General features: G+C 46.9%; 2 long non-coding RNA genes across 3 annotated transcripts in view; both read left to right on the top strand.

The window, feature by feature from the left end:
• Positions 1 to 22075, top strand: part of LOC135824557 (uncharacterized) — a 200085-nt gene that overhangs the window by 14570 nt on the left and 163440 nt on the right. Inside the window, exon 3 of one of the 2 annotated variants that reach the window (XR_010554878.1) lies at positions 6399 to 6520. The exons of the other annotated variant lie outside the window; for it this stretch is intronic. This is a non-coding gene — a long non-coding RNA (uncharacterized LOC135824557). Of the gene's footprint in view, positions 1 to 6398; positions 6521 to 22075 lie in introns of those variants that run through there. 2 annotated transcript variants of the gene reach the window in all.
• On the top strand, positions 14260 to 21703 carry LOC135824558 (uncharacterized). Its single transcript, XR_010554879.1, has 3 exons — positions 14260 to 14366; positions 17132 to 17230; positions 21611 to 21703. It is a non-coding gene; the product is annotated as an uncharacterized LOC135824558 (long non-coding RNA).

The following is a 22075-nucleotide window of genomic DNA, read 5'->3' as shown; positions in this document are numbered from 1 at the left end:
TGCCAGCAGGTGGTGTGCTCCTTGTCCCTTAGCTGCCCGTCTGGGGCACACTTGACCCCAGTGATAGTGGCTCTACAGCACTGGGCAGGTGTGTGTGTGCGTGTGTGTGTGTGTGTGTGTGTGTGTGTGTGTGTGTGTGTGTGTGTGTGTGTGTGCGTGAGCGTTGTGTGCTGTTGAGTGTGGAGAGGAAGGTTTGCTTTTTGTGAGCTCCTTCTTCAGGATGTTTTAGCCACCCTAAGCAGCCGTGAGCCTTGTGGTGTAGACCAGGCCATGGCTGTGGTGGCCCACTAGGTAGCCTTGCAAGTTGCCTGGTGGAGTTCGAACAACACGCTGCACAAGACGAGCGGAGCGATATTTTAAATTGGAATTTTCGAAATGGTGGCGAAGAGAAAGAGTGTCAGGAAAGGGAATGTTCTGACTGCTGCGACGTGGAATGTTCGCTCTCTGGTGGAGGATAGTGAGGACGTTAGGACTTGTAGAGGACGTACATCGGCCGGTGACGGGCCTGTCGACTGGAAGCTCGATATTCTGTCAAACGAACTTCGCAATTTCAATTTCGATGTGGCTGGTGGCGCGCTGGTTTGGGAACGACATTTGGCCTGTCGTGGGGGCATTTTCCTCCACTCTGGACGTGCCTTGCCCGGCGAAGGTGAGCCTAGATGACGGAATGAAGGCGTGGGAATATTGGTGAATGCGAAGACGACCGAGTTGTGGCGGCGCAGTGGCGAGCAATGGAAAGCTATCAGTTCGCGCATTGTAACTGCACGAATTCTAGTCGTAGCGCAGGGCTTCAAGATGCGATAGGGTAGCAATCTCAAGAGGCGGTCCGACTTCTTCGTGACAGTCGTCATCACCTACGCTCCAACAAGCAAGGCCATCCCGGCAGTCAAGGATCATTTCTTCAGTAATCTACAGTCAGTCATGAGCACAGTCGATTCTGGCGATATTCTGCTACTCTTAGCGGATTTCAATGCTCGTGTTGGTTCATCATGCGACCTGATGTTTGGTGATGTCGCTCGTTTCGATGACATGTGTGGCGATGGTGATGGCTGGAGTCATGTGCGTTTGGATCATGCAATGTAGCTGGGGAAGACTTGCTGTCGTTTTGTGCAATCCATGATCTGTCCATCATGAATACTTGGTTCAGGAAGAAGAAACGTAAACGTGGAACTTGGGTACACCAAGCAACTCAGAATGAAAATTTAATAGATTACATCGTGATGCGCTCTGACCAGCGCTGTTATTGCCGAGATGTAAGTGTCATGCGCAGAGCGCTGTGTTGGACGGATCATTTCTTGGTTTGCACCAGACTTGTACTCGATTTCGTTCTGCTTAAGTTAAGACACAGTCCAACAAGCGGAGGAAGCCCTATGCCGTGCATAGGATGCAGAGCGGTGACGTCCGAGAGTCGTTTCGTAAGGAGATGGAGAATGCCTGCGAACGTGCTCTTGACATAGATGAGAACAGCAAAGTCAAGTTGGCCTGGGACACTGCATGTCCTGATATTCAAGGTGTTGCGTCTAGGGTGCTGGCCAATGGCAAAGGCAGACAACCTGACTGGTTTCTGGAGAGCCAGTCAATTTTGGAGCCCTTGCTTGGGGAGAAGCAGTTGATACATGAGCGTATGCCTGCGAACGAAAGTACCTCAAAGCGAACGGAATTCAGGGCTGCCCAAAGGTCAGTTAGCTGAGAGGTTTGTCTGGCAAAGGAGAGGTGGATTGTGGAGGTTGCTACCGACGCAGAGAACCCGCAAAAGGATGGTTGCACGTGCTGGAAATCCTTCAGGAAATTGCATGGAGTACATTCTGGGAGACGACCGGCTACCACGTCAGCCGTTTACAATCAAGAAGGTTTTTTAACATCCAGCCCTGAGGGTCTCAGGGATCATTATTATTATTCTATTCCACGATGGCGTGACGCCAATAAGGACGATTGATTATTGTGATACAACTGACACCAGCCAGAAACAGCTAGATGAAAATTAACCGGGGAGGTAAGAAGCAATGCATCATGAAAAACAAGCGGGGGCAATAACGTTAGCAGGGGTGATCGAGATAGTTAAGTACACGTTTGAGATATCAGAAACCAGGGGGATACGCGGAGCAGGAACAGGTTCTGCTCAAAATAAGACTGGATACATTGTTTATGGAAAGAATTTCTACGAGGTTGGGTTGTGATGTCGATAGGGAGTGAGTTGTAGAGGGGAGGGCACTGTTGATGGGGGAATCTCGGTGCCTGTTTGTGTGTGTGTGTGTGTGTGTGTCCGATGGAGTAGGTCCTTGTCTGTCGAAGGGTGTATGGTTGGTGTTGACGTTGTGGTGCAAGATGTGGTTGTTGCATTTGTGGTGGGGAGGTTTGGTGGTGAATGTCCCATGCTTGTAGGACTTGTTTAACAAGGAGTTGTGAGCTAAGGGTGGGAAGCTTTGCGTGACGTTGGAGGGGACTGTGGTGAACTGGTGCAAAGAGGGGAATCCGAAGGCAGATGCGTATAGCACGGCATTGAATTCTCTCCAGTGTGTTCCGCTGTTGCAGTGTGATGTTGGAGAGGGCAAGGCTGCCGTACTCGAGAACGGGCCGGATGTAGGTCGTGTATATTAATAGTAGGCTGGAAGCGTTCATTGTGCCACGTGTCTTGTGGAGTTGGTGTAGTAGATTTTTGGCTATGTTGGTGGTTTCTATGATGTATTGGGTTCATCGCATATTGTCTTGGAGTGTACCACCAAGGTGCCTATGTTGGTGGACCTATTGTAGCCGAGTCGAGTGGAGCGTGATGTGGATGGTGTGTTTGGGTTGGAAGTAAAGGACGACTGTTTTTGTGGCGTTGATGAGGAGATGCCAATCCTTCAACCATCGTCCTGCTGCGTCCACGACACGTTTGATTGCTGGAGTCAGCACTTTTCGCAGGTGTTCATCATTGCTAGTAATGTTGATATCACTGTGTTACAGAGTATACCTACTGAGGAGTCACGTGTGAGTCTAGATCTCCCTCCAGATTTCGACGAGGTGATGTGTGCAATGCGGAGACTTAACATGGGTACAGCTGCGGGGGAGTCTAAGATTGCTCCAGAGTTCCTTCGCTACGGCGGGGAAGGCTTGCATCAGTGTATATTTAATATTGTTCGGGCGGTGTGGTTGAGCGGTTCAGTACCTCCTGAGTAGCGCGATGCGGAGATTGTTACGATTCCAAAGAAAGGAGACCTTTGCCGATGTGACAATTGGCGTGGCATAAGTCTTCCGGACGTTGTTGGGAAGTTGTTTGCTCGTGTCATCCAGGTTCGTCTAATGAAAACTGGCAGAAGATATCTTGCCAGAGTCGCAGTGTGGTTTTCGGAAGGGCCGTGGTTGCTTGGACATGATGTTTGTGGCTCGCCAGCTTTTGGAGAAGCCCATTGAGCATACCTCCCAGCTGTACGTCATTTTTGTCAACCTCAGACAGGCGTACAACTCAATTCCCCTTCATGCATTATGGCTGGTCTTGGAGAGAGTTGGTGTGCCACAGCATATGCTCGGCTTAATCCGGAGTGTCCACGATGGCCTGGAGGCCAGGGTGTGCATTGCTGGAGGGCTAACAGATGCCATCTCTGTGGCCAATGGTCTCCGGCAGGGCTGTACCCTGGCACCTACTCTGTTCAATATCTACTTTGCCATGGTTGTTGCCTCGTGGTGTATCCCGCTCGACACAATGGCAGGACAGGGTCACCAGCGAGGATATTGCAAAGCGAGTCAGACTCCCAGCAGACATCCGTGAGCTTCTGCGGTCCCATCGTCTTCGCTGGCTTGGTCACATTGCCAGGATGGACTCCAGCCGTCTCCCCAAGCAGGTCCTCTTCGGGGAACTTCCGTCGAGGGGTCCCAGTCACGGCCCCAGGAAGAGATGGCGTGATGTCGCTAGATCTAACCTGGCCGTGGTGGGGATCCCGGAAAGTAACTGGTATGATGTGGCACAAGACAGGGGAGAGTGGAGGAAGTTGTCTCGCCGTCCTCCGCCAGGGTCAGCGAAGAGTTTTCAGTGCATGTGGGGAGGAACATTTCGCCGGGCGCGTGACTTGAAGCGTCACTTCTCATATTGCTCAGCTCGCGCGCTATCACCGCACTAGCGATGGGCGTCCAAGGTCCAAGGTGTGTGCATGTGTATGTGTGTGGGTGTGGTTGCGTGTGTATGTGTGTACGTGTGCGTTTTCGAATTATTGTACATTTGTAAGGTGTTCCTTGAGCTGTGTGTACAAAAGGAGAATGTGTTGTCTTTGCAGTTACATGGTGCTAGTCCTCATGAGTGTGTTATTAGTACCATGTGACGTGTTCTCCTGCCTTCTTTCTTTTTCACCCACTGAGTAAATGTGCCCTTTTAGCCACCAATTTCCACCCCTTTCATTCCCGCTTCGTGAAATGTTAGATGTAATCTCTTACGAACTCGTTGCCTTTATATTTGTAGTCTTTAAGTTATTTCATGATTCCCTATATGAGGCATGGGCAGCAAAAACCAGGGTTAGGTGATATTTGGCAAAAATGAGTTTTTGATGGCTTTGAACTGTCCACTAAATGAGTGATCTATGGGCCAAATTTTGGGGCTCTGGGCACCTTACAAGATGGTAAAAAGTACGCCCGAAATGATGGGTGACGGTCAACAAAAATGGTCAGCAAAAAGGCAAAATGGAACGCAGTTACAGCTAGCTCTAATGGAGTGACTGAGAATAATTTAGCATATTTATAGGTCTTCAGGGAAGCACAGCGTACTCTAGTTGATATTATAGTAACATTGTTGCCTGCACTTGCTGCAATGTTACTTGAAAACTCAATCCCTGTCATGTGCAAGTCTGGTGTTGTATGCAGACTTGTCAGACAGAAAGAAGCCAAGCAACTGACATTTTACATGGCTGGGAAGAATCTGCAACTTAGTACAAGACTAGATATGCATGCTGGGCCAAGCCAGATACATCCAGCAAGCATGTCTTGCTCTCCTACGCACAGCAGCTCGTAGGTACATGTATAATACTGTGACAAATTTCATGCGCACCGCAAGCGTGCATGTATACTTGCAACAATTTTACTCACAAAATGTCTTGAATCAAGTAAGGTTTAGTTCATTCAGGGCTGTCTCCGTATCTCACCAACTTATCCAGCTGCGAATAGTCGCCACGGAGTACTGAACCTCGTTCGTCACTCTCAGCGCTGCTGTCCGCGTCGCCACTTCGTGTCACGGAACTCTCAAACTCGTCGTCTGCGCTGCCTCCGCTGATGGCTTGTCATCTGAGCGAAACATCTTCACTTTCACCTGATTCTTCTTGCGGGGGACTATCACAGGCAGCGAAGTATCTCTGGAGATCCAGCTGCCAAATATTCTAGTCGCTCGTGCTCTATCAAGAATTCATGACGGGATCGTTCCGCCAAGAAATTATTTGTTCCGCTCTCTTTTCAGCGCATGATTTGCAGACGCTACCCAGAGCGCAAACGCCTCCATGGTGGCTGAAAACGCCTACCTGGACGTCCCAAGTGCTTGGCGGATAAACTACAACTGCAATGACAACAAATTATAGCGAAGCCACCAAGAGGAAAGCACTTTCAAAGCGATATCGCAAGAAGTCTTTCCGCTTTGATCGCGGTGACTAAAAAACGACATCAGTTCGGTTTTTCGCAAATATTGGCATTTTGAAAAATCGCCAGGACCCCGGTTCTTGCTGTCGATGCCTCATATAACCCTGCAAGAATGGAATGAAAACGTTCTCCAGTTTTACTCTGTTTGGATCGTCCTTCTGCCTAGTTCTGTGGCGTCGGTGCATGCATGGATTGACATGAGGGAATATCAAGAGTACATAACCCCCCAGAGTGTGCAACTCCACTATGGGTGCTGTCCCGACAGAATTTCAAGTTGACGTCATTTTGATGATGCAATGCGCACTGTACACGGATTATCAGACGAATCCGGAACCTGTGGTTGACCGAAGCCGATCGATCCTGTACAAATTATTGCAAAGAAAAACGTGTGATGCGTTGACACCCGTACACATGTTGTAAATCACTGCTGCAAGGAGCATTGCGTCATAAATAAAGACGTCAACTTGAAATTCTGTCGGGACAACAGGGTATGTGGGAGTTGCACACTCTGGGGGGTTATGTACTCTTGGGAATATGCATGGTTTAGATTATGTGTGACTGCTCCCTTATCCGGCCATTCTCCTTATTCGAACCCCCTGGAAACAGCCTGCACACCAAGGGGTGTGAGTAGTCGGCACTCTACTGTATTTATTGTCATTTGCTATTTGGCATGCTGAATTGTTTCATGGCGATATACTCTCGTCGTTAGTACTGAAAAGACTAGTTGTTTAGTGCTCTCTGCTCTGTTGTTTGTTATTAATTTTAGTGCACTCTGTTCTACTGTGCTGTGTTATGTTTTCTTGCAGGCAAGGTTACTGAGGGATGCCTGTAGCCACAATGCTACTTCTGTTGTCAAGTTCTTGGCAAGCACTGTTGACAAGGACTTGCTGAACCTTCCAGGGCATTACAGTATCCCTCTTTCTCCGGGAGTACTGGTAAGTGTACTATAAGTGTAAGTGTACTATAAGTGTAAGTGTAATGGACCATGGTTTAGAAGAACACTGATAACCTTCAAAAAACCTATGGCAGGGCCACTTGTACGGGCAACAAATAAGTATATAATACATCCCAACAGTACGCTTGTACGTGAAATATAAACCGATATACAAACGGCACAGCCGAAGTTTACATCATGGTTTATATTTCACGTACTTCCTCCGTTAACAACAACTTCGTGATGGATTTTAGAGGGACTGCTTTGCGCACAAAATGCCGTGAAATGAGTCGTGATCACTTTCTCGGCCTTCCCTGGCGTGCCATGAAAGAGGTATGATGCGAGGAAAACGACCTTTCACAGCAAGTCGATCGGAATCGATGGTTGCGCTGTGGCAACATAGGTGATGACCGTCATGGCGAGCGAAACTGAAATAACATTTCTCCGAGGGATACTGCGCTGCTTGGCCTCTCTACTACTCTAGCACTGAGTTTGAGAGTGATAGAGACTGACGGAACGGAGCAGTGAGCCCACACAATGAGCGAGTGAACAAGGAGCTGCTCCGATCGCAAGATGCAATGAATTAAATCATTATTTGAATTCAAGTTTTGTTCAACCTGCGCAAAGCCCAGAATCGAATGCTGATGACCATGCATACTTTCAGAAGTCTGCAGCCCGACGCGAGTCTTGTGGCTAAGGAAAGTCGACTGGACTTGCTAGCCGCTGCCGTTCAGTGCTGGCAAGAGTATCCATCGGAGAAAATGGAATCCGTTTGGCTGTGCCTTTTACTCCTCGTTTAGCGGAGTGCTGGAGAGGGGAGATGAAACCAAGGAGTCGTAAAAAAATGTTACAACTCTGTGGTGGAAATGAGTAATCGCCACCGCAGGGGGATCACGCAGCTTGAAAGCCAACTTACTTGACCCACAGCGACATCAAGTTCGGCGGAGTGTGATCAAAGAAGGCAAGGCTGAAACGAGCTGAACAACGAGTCGAGAGAGATGACGACTCGCGTGCAGCAGATGGCGACAGCGACGCAGGGTCAAAAATGAGTCGAGCGAAAGCGACGCAAACTGAACACTCTGCTCATTCCGCAAACAGTTTCTTTTGTAAAGGTGCTGTACATAGGCTGAACTACGTTCGTCCAGTGATTTGCAATTGATACAAACTGTTCTTGATCTCTTCTAAGCGTTTTCATATCCATCAAAATCCATCACGAAGTTTTTGTTAACGGAGGAAGTACAAGTGTACTAGTGGGATGTAGTATACTTATGCTGACCTTCGTACAAACTGACAGTCAACTCATTCTGCTTTCATTGCACTTTTAAAAAAAAGGAGCGAGTTTTGAGTCTGTGCAGTGGAGGTCTGCAGAGCTTCACCTCCGAAAGTAGTCGAAATCAGAAAGTTGGGGAGTGACGACCTTCGAGAATACGCTGTGCTTGTCTTGTTTTCATTAGAAGCATGTCCGGTTTGCCTGGGGGCCAAAATAGAAAGTAAAAATGGCCACACTAGCTGCTAAGTACTCATTCCTTCTGTGTCTCTCCTGGGTTCGGTTAGTGTCTTCATGCTTCTTGTTTTCTAGAACAATGAATGACGAGCCTCTTCAGAAGCGTGTCTTCGGGTCTATCAGCGATGATGACCAGTGCAACCTGAAAGGAGCATGCGGTCTTGGCCGAAACTCTGACATCCCCCTCCTCCTCGACAATGCCGGGAAGGAACACATTACCAGCAAGGAGAAGGCTGACTGCTTTGGTCACTTCTTTGCTGGAAAGTGCAGCCTGGGTGACAGGGACCTACATCGTGCCTCCCTTGGAACCCCAGGGCCTACTCACCCACATCCCCCACTCACCCACGTCCACTTCCGCATCCAGAATGTTCACCGCCTCCTGCGCCGTCTCGACAGCATCTCCCCCCGTGTCCTGAAAGAATGCGCTTCGGTGCTCGCACCGGTCCTGACCAAGCTTTTCTCATTGTGCTTCCGGCATGGATACCAACCTCAGGCCTGGAAGCTCGCCAATGTTGTTCCTGTGCATAAACGCTCATCTCGCTCACAGCTCAAGAACTACCGCCCCGTATCCCTCCTTAGTGTGATATCCAAGGTAATGGAGACCATTATCAACATGCAAATTACGAACTACCTCGAGGGTAACTCACTGCTTGCAGCGAATCAGTTTGGCTTCAGACGGAATTTGGGTACAGCCGACGCTCTTACTGCACTACACCACTCCTGGGCATCCTCCATCGGACACGGGGGCGCAGCACGCGTACTTGCAGTTGACATCGCTGGAGCCTTCGACAAGGTCTCTCACGCAGGTGTCCTCTTCAAGCTACAGCAATGTGGCATCCAAGGAATCCTCCTTGCATGGCTGACATCGTACCTGTCTAACCGAAGCATACAGTGTGTTGTCGGTGGTGCAACCTTCCGTCCATACCCCATCAAGGCGGGAGTCCCACAAGGCAGCATCTTGGGGCCAACCATGTTTCTCATATACATTAACGACGTATCAACATGCCTTGCTGGGAACACGCAGCTGGAAGCCTATGCTGACGATACGACATTGTACACTCTTCTCCGTAACGACCTCCCCACTGCTGCTGCTTTGCTTCAGGACACCGTCAATCGTCTGTCAGACTGGGGCAAGGAATGGCGTGTAGCGTTTGAGCCGTCGAAATCCCAGGCTATGACAGTCACGCTGCAAAGAGCGCAGCTAGCCTTGCCCTCTCTCCTCTTTGGAGGCAACCCTGTGCCAGAGTCATCCACAATAAAGCTCTTGGGGGTGACTTTTGATCCGAAGCTGTCCTTCGCGGAGCACATCCGCGCAGTGTCTATACGTGGCAAACAGCGCTTGGGCCTCCTGCGGCGAGCTGCGCCCTATCTCTCCCGAGAAGGCCGCCTCACGGTGTACAAGGGGTTTGTACGGCCCGTTTTGGAGTATGCTCCGCTCGTCTGGATGGGAGCTGCTCCCTCCCATCTATCACCCCTAGATAGCATCCAACGCCGTGCATTGCGCATCATTGGTCCCGGGACGGAGCTCCAGAGCCTCAGCCTACGGCGATACGTTGCTGCATTAACATACACCTACAAACTGCATTTCATCACCGGTCCGACTCAATTGCTAGCAGTCCTCCCACCAAGGCTTGAGCCCCGTGACGCCACTCGCACTCGAAACGATCTCCGCATGGCCGCCGGCCACAGTTACCAGCTACGAAATCCGCTACCGCGTCAAGCACCAGACACCATTCTCCGCAGCTTCCCACATTGTGCAATCCAGCTGTGGAATTCCCTGCCGCCAGCTTTTCTAGACTCCGCCCCAACTCGCAAAAATCTTCAAAAGTTTAAGTGCAACGTCAACGAATACCTCCGCCGACAGGATTGGCGATGGTCCACGGACATTCTGCCTGTCGACCCACCTACATTCTAGTGCCCCGTCAACGACTCCCATTGCTACGAATGCGCTGCACAGTAGTACTAGCTGCTGCTTGCCCTTGCTTTATTTTTTATTTTTGCTGACCCTTACAGCTCTATCTTTTGTTTTTGGTGCGTGTTTCTGGCCGTGATGCCGAGACCTCAGGTCGGCAGAGCCATCAATGCCCCACCATCACTGCTGCACCTCGGTGCAGCCCCTTCTCAGTAGTTGTCACGTTTGTCCTTGTCTCAGTACCATTGTCTTCTGTATTATTCATGAGTTGGGTATGTGAACATAGTAAAAAAAAAAAAAAAAAAAAAAAAAAACCAAGCTAATAGCTGAGGGTGTTCCCAAGAACATATCATGTTTGCTACTACAGTTTGAGCTGAGCAGGGCAGTTTCCTTTTTCGAGCTCCGCAGTTTTCGCAGTTTTTGCAGTAGCCAGCCGGCAGTAGGCCGGTCTGGAGAAGGGTAGGTACTGAATAGTTAATTAGTACTAGATAGTACATTAGGTAACAGCCTAGCAGTAGCATTTGGTGGGCCGAGATGTCCCGATCTGGAAAAACCGCCATTCGCGGGATGACCGAGTCGGAGATCAAACTGTTGAGTTCCCTCCCAGGAATTGAGATTTCTGTCGTAGAACTAGTCACAACATTCCTCCCTCGTGTCATAGTCGGCCGATCATGAGACAAGGCTACTGAACAAAATCGACCTGTTGACGAAGCAAGTGAATGCACTCAGTGAGGAGCCACCCAGGCCAAGGAAAGCCATGTTGTACGTTGGAAATCTGAGCGAGTCCTGCACTGAGGAGAGTCAAGCAGCATTCGTCAAACAAAGGTCAGCCAAGGCTGGTGCAGAGACCACTGTGCATGACTGCAGCATGCACAGAGCAGACAATGGAAAGGTGTCAGCACGACTAATGGTTGAAGCCAGTGCCCTCTCACTTGTTATATCCCCAAACTTCTGGCCAAGGCCTCTATACGCCAGACCATGGCAGTTTAACCCTAGGACGGCCACCACTTTCAGTACTCCTAGAACGGCCAAACGGTGTCATTTGACACCTGCATACATTTCCATGTCTAAAGACCTATGATATAGGTTATTACAGTTTTTGTTTTCAGTGCTGGCTATCACTATCGGCATTTATGATGTACACAACAATTTAGGATTCGCCCAGACACTATTGTTGGCTATACGCAACTAAAATACAATTTACGCGTAACGGCAACTGCGAAGGATGAGCTCAATTACTGGCAAAACTTCAAGTACTTGCATAGTAATTTCTTATAATCACAGAGTTACAATAACAAGCCATGTGTCAACGTCACTGGGCACATGAGGAACTGTTTTTCGGGAATATGTGCTTTGGCATAATCGGATTACTCGAACGTCACGATGAATGAAACACAGTAACAAGTACAAACATCGACTGACTATGAGCATCATTTTTTCACCAAGCTGACACATATGCTGCTAGAGATGGTTTAGGCTAGTAATGATTGCATTTTAGACTCTTTCAAAGAGGTATACCCTTCTTTTCTCCTTGGCTGGCACTTAGCAACCAGATGCCATAACTATCTACAAGCTTATTGACCATTGCAGGAATGAGCGTTTTCTGGATGCGCATGAACTAGCAAAGGTCTGGGATATTGTGAAGGCGTTGATTCCTGTCACATCTATTCATTTATGTAACCCCCTTGCAGGGTGACATCTTCTGGAATAGTCTTTGTTGAGTAGATCCACCACATTCCATCGAAACGGTCAAGGACATATCTCGTCTTTCACTAGAATTGACCGATGTGGGGCTTCCTACTCTCACCATGTAAAACATATGGCTCTAGGTGGTTTACACTAGGCGGACCATTGATAATTCTTGCTACTTCTACCTTCTATGTCTACCATCTTTGCATCCTACAATGTAAACTTGAAAAACAAAATGCAATCCGCGATTATTGGCAATGAAATAAGATGTTAGTTCACTTCAATTTCCCAAAGTGGTTCATACTGCAACTCTTTATTCTTCAACAGTTTCTTGACCAGTAATGCACTGATGATCAAGTTATCAGTTATGACTTAGCAATCACCTTCTGCAGCATCCGGGGCCAATAAAGAGAGAGGAGGCATCCCAGCGGTTGCCTACCCGTTTAGCCTGAAGCGGAGGAGGAAGAGGTTTGGTTCAAGAGCCTTATTAGCTCGTCAAGTAGTTAGAAAGGATTATCTACACAGCACCATCATTAGCTGAAGAGTGTTTGTGTAATCTGTGCACTAATGGTTACCCGCCCCAAATTCGCGATTCTCGCCCGACGGTTGTATGGTGATCATATATTTCGTCCTGTATTCAGCGATTTTCCTGCCCATGCACCTTTCTTTTGTCTGGTTGGCATACGAGCAACTTGATATGGCCGACACCTTCGATATGTGTTCATATTGTTTCCATCTAGCTGCAATAATGGCTTTTTATAGTGCAGGTGTCAAATGACACTGGTTGGCCGTTCTAGGTATACGTACTCGCCATTATGGTACCTCATCAATTACAAATCAAAGGTTCATGGCAGACGAAAGAAGAAGAAAAAATAGGAATAGTCACAAGATTTGAGCTTATTCTGATTAGCCATATTTCGGTAATTCCAAATGTTTGACTCGCGCGGTGTCAAATGACACCGTTGGCTGTTCTAGGGTTAAAGACCGTGACCAACATCAGAATGCAGCATCACAAGACAATCTTGGCAGCAGCACTGGTAAACATTCCACCACAGATCCGACCAATGATAAAGAATGATGGCAGCACTGGGTGACCCTAATTCTCCAACAGGACTCAAACTGCTGGTGACACGGCGCCTCCTTTTTTTTGTTTACTGATTGCTGAAGTGACTTCTTGGGTGGTATATGAGGTTTATATAGGGTATATATGGGGTTTATATGCATGATATAAACCACCTGCATGATGGCGCAGTTGACTGGAAGTTTGTTTGAAAGGTCAGCATAATGTTCCTGATGAGGAACCAAAGGAGAGGAAAGAGAGAGAAGCAGGATGAGTATCAAAAAAGGAGAAAAAACAACTGTGTGCATGCCCTGTATCGGTTGTGTTAGTTTCAAGCCTAGCAGTCATGGTTATATCGGTGCAGGGTGTGTGGTTGGTGTAGTCAGGAGGCTGTCGAGGTGGGGACAGTTATGTGACATTGTCGAGGCTGAGGGAATATTTGTTCTCATGCCAGCATTTGGACATGAGTTCCGAGCACTGGTTGAGACTAGATGTTGATTTAGGGTGTTGACTGTTGAGTATGTGGGACTTTTCTCTGGTGCAGAGGGAACATCACTAGGTGATGTTGATGTACGCCCGGGCGCCATATTTACCCTCCACTGGACTTATACTGGGTGTTGGATTTCTTGAGGTTCCGGATGTGCCTGGAATTTCATGCTGTGGGAATATTGTTCGTGTCTAGTTGTTGTTATGTGGTTAGCATGGCGTGGCTTGAATGATGGCGCTGATGTAACGTTTAATACCAGAGCATTCTTCGAAAAACGGCTTTTGTACCGGCCGCAGTTGGACCCTACAGCCGGGTGGGCCCAGGCCACACCTAAATATGTCTGGATGCCGGAGAGTATACATACGGTTTACAGTGAACCTCAAGGGAGTGATGTAGTAAGTAGCAAGGTTGTAAATGTGCTCTCTGGCTTGTCCATCAACCCAATGTGCATGGTGCGTGCTTGGCTCAAGTTACGAGACAAAGCAGACTTCTTGAACGTCACTGCCAGTCCAGGAGCGGACCAGATATCGATCTCTGTAGCTACTCTCCACTGAAGAAGGAGAGAAGATTGAGCTGAAAGTGAAGCAACTCTCTTTCTCTCACTTCAAAATAAGGACATAGCCACTGTTGCTAAACTTCCTTAGGTTGGTTGAGTGGACACACCTTTTCTTTTTCAAGATTAGCCAAAAAAGGTGGTTTCCAGACACCAAAAACACATAAAGTGCAGCGCCTGATTGAGAATGAGGTCTTTCCCACCAGGTTCCATTTTTAGCTGCAGTTAGGATGGATAAAACTTTTCCGCAAAATTTGTAGGTGTTCACTGTTAAAATTGTACTTAAAGTAGGGTGTTGAATGAATCACTTGTAATCTTCATGACAGGGAAAATAGTACCAGGTGTGTGCATCATATCCAGTGGCCAGTTTGACAGACTACGGTACTGCACAGAACCACCACTCTGGCAACTAGGGACCTACATGTAGATCGACTCAAAAGTCATTAGAATTGCCTTCTAATGTCATTACTTTCAGTATCTGCTCTGTATGTTGTATTTCCACTTTTTGGTACTTGCAGATAAGCATGCAGATAAGATACTACGGTAGTGCTCTTCATGTAGCTGTTAATCAAGGCTCCGTCAAGTGTTTACAGTATTTGCTCGATGCCGGTGCGGATCCGAACGTGACTGATCCAGTGAGGAAACCAGTTTTATCATAGATATTTGGTTGGCATGGTTCCTGTGTGAACACGTGTATCTGAATGTGCGTGTGAATGCGTGTCTGAATGTGTGTCTGAACATGACGAGAGAGCTTGAAAGCTCAGTGCCCTACACTATGTGTTTTGTCTAGCTCATCATACATGTTTTTCGAACTGATGGAACCGTCTTTGGGCTGATGTTAGGGAGGAGAGGTATGCGTTAGAACTGTAGAGGATGTCAGGTAGAATGAGAGAGCGAGTCACATAATCTGCCTGAGATTGCTTCTCGTCCGGGCCAGACTCATTTTCGCCCTAGAACAGCGATATCCACAGATCGGTCTGCTCGACGCCAGATCGAATCGGGACATTACGGTAAACTGTCGACGGAAGCAAAATCTGCCCTACTGGTAACCCCTGCTTCTGGAGACATACTAGCGAAACAGATCTGGATCTACTGACCGATCTGCAGGCGGATTTCCTACTAACACTTGATGTGGTTCCGATATCCGACGCCCCTATACTCACCTCATTGTCCGTCGCCAGCACAGGATCAGCTCCCTCAGAACCGGAAGGAGAACCTGAAGACATTTCAACACTGAACGAAGTCACTCTACACGAAAACACAGACTGAAAACTATTAGCGGCAAGAAAAAATGACACTACCAAAATTTGTTCGTGACGTCTAAATAAATCCTTAGTAAAATGACGCTTCTTTTTCATTTCTCCTATGTTTTTAACCATAGCATAGGATTCGAACCCGCACTATCGCCTGCATGCATTACCCCAATACAGGATACACTTCACATACGTACATATTCTCCCAAGTTGTTTCACGTTCTGATTTTGCAGTTGAAAGCCCTATTTGAATAAGATGGCCAGCTGTCTTTGATGGTACGGTACGGGACACGTAAGGGATAGCGCCAGGCATGCCCAACGGCACCACAAGCAATGACGGAATTAAAGCTGTGTGGACCTTAGCTAGCGCCGGACGTTATTTTTAAATACAGTAATGTCTTTTGCATAGCTGCGGGAATAAAATAGAGCTGCAACGAATATTCTATTTCACAAAACGAACGACTACTCGCCCATAACGAACGAATACCAAATATTCTCTCAAAATGCTGAATTATTTCTAAGGGTGAAAAAAATGTAAAATGGAACTAAATCCATTTTTTGGTAAACGAATCCAATATTTTATACTAAAAGAATCTTAGAAAGAGTTTGACTAGTCCCCGGTTGTTCCAGATCAAGTAGATGTCTAGTGGAGTCATGTCCACTACTCTTGTGAGTCATAGTCTCCTTTCTCTACCCATAACATACAAGTATGTACATATCATTCCATCCATTCAAGAATTACTACCATAGATCGACACAAGAGCAGAGTGCGCGCACGTGTCAAAACAAACGAATACCGTATTCTAAAGGGGGGAACTATTCCTTCCATCGGGTTACAAACGGATATCAATCGAATATTCGAATATTCCTTGCAACCCTAGAATAAATCTTTAGTATCCAGTGTAATTCGTAAGCAGGGTTGGTCTCACGAGCGCGAGACATCTGTTATGCCTATAGGCTCAGAGTGATAATTATTGTTTGGTATATGGGTGTGTTATGCCTATTGTGACATGCATCACACTGCATGCCTGAAGGTATAGGGATAACTTGTTAGTCGGTTACAGCTCCATTCACAGCTCAGTTCCTCCAAGTTTCTTGCTGGCCAGCCTGCAAGCCTGCGAGTTTTTTAACAGCCACTTGACAGATAGATCTACTCAGAAAGCAGCAAAGACAGTATATGAAGTGCTAGCTGCTCTGGATAAACGGTCTTTTTCTAAGACACTTTCATAGGACAGCACTATAGTTTTATGAGTATAATCAAGAGTATATAAGCCCCCAAGAGTGTACAACTTCTGATACCCTTTCTATGGGGTACGCCGACGGCGAAAACTCACATCACGTGGTGTAGTGTCGCAGTTGTACGTTTCTAGCTCGTTTTTAGCGAGCAGCGGAGTAATAAAAAAGCACTCTCCGATAGAAACTCACTGCGGGTATGTAAATCCCCAGCATGATCATGGCAGATATTCGGATTGCTCGCACGCTATCCTTCATTTGTACGTAGTACGAACGTACCTGAGACATGTGATGTTAGTTTTTGCCGTCGGAGACCCCATATGCAGTGTTGCACCCTCTTGGGGGTTATACTCTTGGTATTATTATAGGAAGGAGTAACGTGACACAAGAATGAAGTTCACGAATGTGTTATTAAGGAAGAAAAACCACTGGAGCATTGTGCTCTTCTAAACCTGATTGGTTCTGAATAATGACTATGGCAACGAAGCAGCAAAATACGAAATAGTGAGCACATTACTGTATAAATATATCTTAGACTATGTTGGCAAACTGCTGGAAAAGTATTCAATACTTAATGGTTATTGCTTAATGGTTATTCCAAAAATCAAGTCACAACAGATCCCCATTACACCCCTCTCTCTTTCATCAAAAACAGTTATGTGAAGAATCACTATAATTATGTCATAACTCAGAGTGACATGTTGCTTGTGTTGTGAATGTGGTTGGTCGGAGAGCACATTTGGTGATGACTTTAGGAGCCTTCCGGAATCAACAGGCTCAAAGCTGCCACTTGCCCTGTTTCATATCAATGTATCCTCCACAGATGAACATGTGGCATTCAATGCATACAATCAGCTCTCATAGTGAACCATGTTCTTTGTTGGCTACTTGCTAAACATTCACTTGTGTTATAGGTGGGAAAGACACCACTTCACTGTGCCAGTGAGCGGGGTCATATCGACTGTATGCGGCATCTACTGGACAGCAAAGCCAATCCAAACCAACCTGACAGGGTAAGTTGCAGCTCATGAAACATTTACAGCCAAAACTAGCTGTGAAACTGCTCTCCTGTGCTGAAATGGTCTTAACCACTGCACAATTCTCCACAGGAACACTAAGTCTTGGATGTGAAGGGAAGCTTTGAGATGAACTCATTCATTTTTGCTGATCCAAACCTTTTCCACTTATGTAAGTTGAAAGCATGTGCTTGACCGTTATTGTGATAGGTAGTGTATATACACCTTCCTCAGGGTGTTCAGACTCCACTGTAGCAACTTCATGATTCACACAGTTATACACCACTACCCAAAAGAGGTCTCTCGGGTATAGTGTGTAGACTGTGTAATCGTGACATGTAATATAGTTGGTTTGTATCTTACACTCAAAAGTTCCAGAAACTGAGACCGACCAGTATTTATTAATTTTATTTACATGGAACGAACAATTACAGAGGATATGCAAAAAAGAAAAGGAGACGAAAGAAATTACATGACTGTGTTGAAGCAAGAGAGAAGAAGAACTGGATAGAAACCCAGGTAAACGGGCTATCAAAGCACAAGCGGATTCGAACACGCTGTCCTCATCAGAGCGTGCACATACAAGTGCACCTACAACCAGCGCATACGACGCCAGTGTACTGCATGCATCAAATACGGAAAACGCATGCACCGAAAATGTAGCCAGATTGATACTCGATCCCGACTGAGTACAGTTCGTACAGTCTGGGTAGACAAATTAGTACCTCATGACGTCAACTAAACTAAACACAAACATAAAATACACCGTGTTTGAGGGGGGGGGGGGGGGGGTGCAGTGTAGTAGACGGACTTTCTCCTACACAACAAGCTAGCACTGGGAGTTGTAACTAGACTTACCGTACCGTATATAGATATAGACTTACCGTACCGTATATAGATATAGACTTACCGTACTGTATATAGATATAGACTTACCGTACCGTATAATTATAGATATAGACTTACCATACCGTATATAGATATAGACTTCCCGTACCGTATATAGATAAAGACTTACCGTACCGCATATCTAGATATAGACTTACCGTACCGTATATAGATAAAGACTTACCGTACCGTATATAGATCCGTCTGTCAGTTTGTCAGTTCAGTTGTTGCAGTCTTTACTTCCGTTTTCTTAGTCTTCGTCTTGAGTTCGTCATGTCTAGTTCTGTTTTGTAGTCGTCTTGCAATCAACAGTCTATCAAATGCAGTTATCGTCGTCTTTTTGTATAAGTAGGGACCTTTCGCACCACGGGTACGGATACGAAACGAATGCTGATTCGTCACCTGGGTTCGAGGATTCGTCAGAGTCCCTGCGGAGAGCTCGTTTTCACGAATGGAAGCCTCTTCATTCGTGGCGCGCTCCGAATCCGTCAGGTACACATTTATTTGACCAGCTACACATGTTTTGCCAGGTACACATTGTTTCCCTTGATTCCATGATCCATGCACGTGTTTTTGTTTGGTTTTTTTGTTTTTTTTCCTTGCGGACAATCAATGCGATCGTACGATGAAAATAAAGAACATCCATGCACGTGTGCGTGTAAACACCCGTACGCCAAGTTACTGGCCGTATTCGTAGTTGCCATGCACATTTCCATGACGACTTGCGAAAACTGAATCTATTTTCAACGAAACGATTACGAACCGAATCAAACTTTCGTTTCGCATTCGATTCGTAGCAAATGCGAAAGGTCCCTAGTGTGGAGATGGCACGGGACTGGGAGCAGGTGGAGAAAAGGGAGTTACAACACGTGCACTTAAACTCAAGAAAATCGAACAACTAGTGCGAAGGAAAATAAAGGAACGTAACTACGTCGTCAAACAGTGCAACAGAGCAGTCTACTGACTAAAATCCAGCATGGATACTACGACATCTAGGCACTTGCCTAACACATTTATCAAGGATACTGCAGAGCAAGTTACGTAGACACAGGTAAGACAAGTCAAATACAAATCAATAAATTCAATGCTCAAGAAATAATTCAAACAAACCAGCATGGCATAGCCTAGCATAGCAGCACCTAGCCAGGGAATCAAGTAGGAGTTACAGTCATGACGACATCTGACACACATTCACTGAAGACCTTTCCCATGACAAGGCCATACACAACATTCTCCCCACCAAAGGGCTTCAGTCAACTGAATCAAAAATTAAGTCAAGTGGAGTATCCAGTGCCACATTGTGAGACTTTCGGTCCAACTCACAATCTCCTGAATCGGCACCCTCAATTCGTTGACAACAAATGACAACAACTTCGCAGCAAGACACGCCGATGGATACCCACGCAACCTGAACAGGATACCGGTTTGATATGGTAGCACTGACGGACCGGGATCGACCATGTTGCTCAGCGATGCTGCTCAGGTTTACGCAGCCGACGCTTTAAAGACGACTCGTGTCTTTGTTGTCGTAGCGTCGCGGCGGAATACTTTGTGATGTGGCATGTAGTAACCAGCACTCTCTGGGTGTGGCTCTTTCTCGGTGGTGTGCAACGCCAAATACTCGTTGATCAGGACTTCATCATACACTGTCCGCTCACCTTTGCTCTCCAACTGTTTCAGTAGCGCTTGCGCCGCTGCCATCGCTTGGTTCAGGTTGTCTGGGGGCGCTTCTTCGATCGCCACAGCAATCCAACCTGGTAGAATGTACCGCAACGATCAATCGGGAAGTTGGGTAACGTCTTGGTAACTTCGGGAAATTCTTCCATCATCCATAGGCGGTCTATCTCGACACAGCTGACACTGACGGCCTGTGGCTGGGCAGCACACATAACTGGACCCAAAAACTCGACCCCGACAATCAGGCACTCTGCCGATGCGAATTGATGCTCGTCATCCATGATCGGTTTCGTCGTCTTCGTCTTCCAACCATGGGCTGTTTGATAGGCCATACCTTTTCGGCGAACGCTTTCATGTCCTTGGTATAACACTTTTTTCTGCATCATGAATGCCTTCGTGTTAGCACCGACAGACTCCAGCATCACTTGCTGTACTATGGACGCAAACAGTTTACTCTCGTCCACCTGGCTGGTCCCACTGTGGCTTGATGACTCAGGCATTGCAAGTTTCGCCCACTTCTCTGTTTCTCTTGTTGTTTGCCTCACAAACTGGTAAAAACTATCATCGCTCTTTTGCACCATGGACACCAACGCCTGCCAGGCCTTGTCGGCGGTCTTTCCATGTGCAGTTAGCAGCTCACGCTTGGTGTCCGCAAACGTGCTGCATCCGCAGCATGCGCTCTCTAGCTTGCTGCCAGCAACAGCAACGCGCAATGTGATCAGGCACTCGTCTTCACTGAACTCGTTCCGTGCCGCCATGTCCTCGAATAACTGAAGGAAGGACTCTACCGTTTGCTTACCATCAAACTTAGGTATCTTGATGGCTGGCTTCCTCGCGATGGCACTACTATTCAGAATGCTGCTGACGACTCTAGAGGGTCTGGGCTGTGTGATTTGCTCCTCCAACTCTGCGACCTTCTAGCGACGACAGCAGCATCCTGAATAGTAGTGCCATCACGAGGAAGCCAGCCATCAAGATACCTAAGTTTGATGGTAAACAAACGGTAGAGTCCTACCTTGAGTTATTCGAGGACATGGCGGCACAGAACGAGTTCAGTGAAGACGAGTGCCTGATCACATTGCGCGTTGCTGTTGCTGCCAGCAAGCTAGAGCGCGCATGCTGCGGATGCAGCACGTCTGCGGACACCAAGCGTGAGCTGCTAACTGCACATGGAAAAACCGCCGACAAGGCCTGGCAGGCGTTGGTGTCCATGGTGCAAAAGAGCGATGATAGTTTTTACCTGGGCTTTAATCTAGTTCTTCTTCCCTCTTGCTTCAACATAGTCATGCAATTTCTTTCGTCTCCTTTTCTATCTTGCATATCCTCTGTAATCGTTCAAGCCATGTAAATAAATACTGGTCGGTCTCAGTTCCTGGAAACTTTGAGTGTAAGATACACAACAATAGTGGACACACAAGTAGCCATGTTCTTTGTTTGTTAGTTTCTGAACATTCACTTGTGTTATGGGAGGGAAAGGCACCACTTCACTTTGTCAGTGGCCAGGGTTGTATCGACTGTATGCGGCATCCGCTACTGGAGAGCAAAGCCAACCCAAACCTTTCCGATAATTTAAGTTGATGAACATTCTGTTTTACTATTATTGTGATAGGTAGTGTAGAGACTATGTCATGTACAGACAGTATTGTGGGCACACAAGCTAGTACATGTGAGTGAGAACTTCCCTGTCTGATTTGTAAAATATACTGCAGTAATCACACCATCAGAGTGGTACACCAGTTTTCCCCTGAGTTATGCACGTCAGAAGATGTGTTCTTTTGTTTATCACTACTTGTACCTATTGCTGTACTACAGGATGAACGGACGCCACTTCACTATGCCATTAGTGAGAACAAGGCCGACTGCGTTCTGCATCTACTGCAAGCTGGAGCTAACCCAGATCAAGGAAATAAGGCAGGTTATGGAACAGACATTTCAATATACTCTGCTAATGCATTTCCTGAAAACTAACTGTATGAATAAATCAAAGACTATGCTGGTAAACTGCTGGGAAAGTACTCAATGTGCCGGACGAGGAGCTTTTTTTCACAATGATTTATCCCCATTTTTTAATGCCAATTGTCTGATGACTTCTTCAGCATGAAAAATATGATGTCACACCAGATCCCGAGTGTATCCCTCTCTCTCTCTCTCTTTCATTGAAAACTGTTATGTGAAGAAATCAGTACGTGACCTAAATCCGAGTGTCATGTTGCTGGTTGTATGAATGAGGTTAGTCGGAGAGCACATTTGGTGATGACTTTGGAAGTCTTCTGGAAT

The sequence above is a fragment of the Sycon ciliatum genome, chromosome 9 (genome assembly GCF_964019385.1).
Source record: "Sycon ciliatum chromosome 9, ocSycCili1.1, whole genome shotgun sequence".
NCBI classification, from domain to species: Eukaryota; Metazoa; Porifera; class Calcarea; order Leucosolenida; family Sycettidae; genus Sycon; species Sycon ciliatum.
This window is presented reverse-complemented; position numbering and strand designations above follow the sequence as displayed.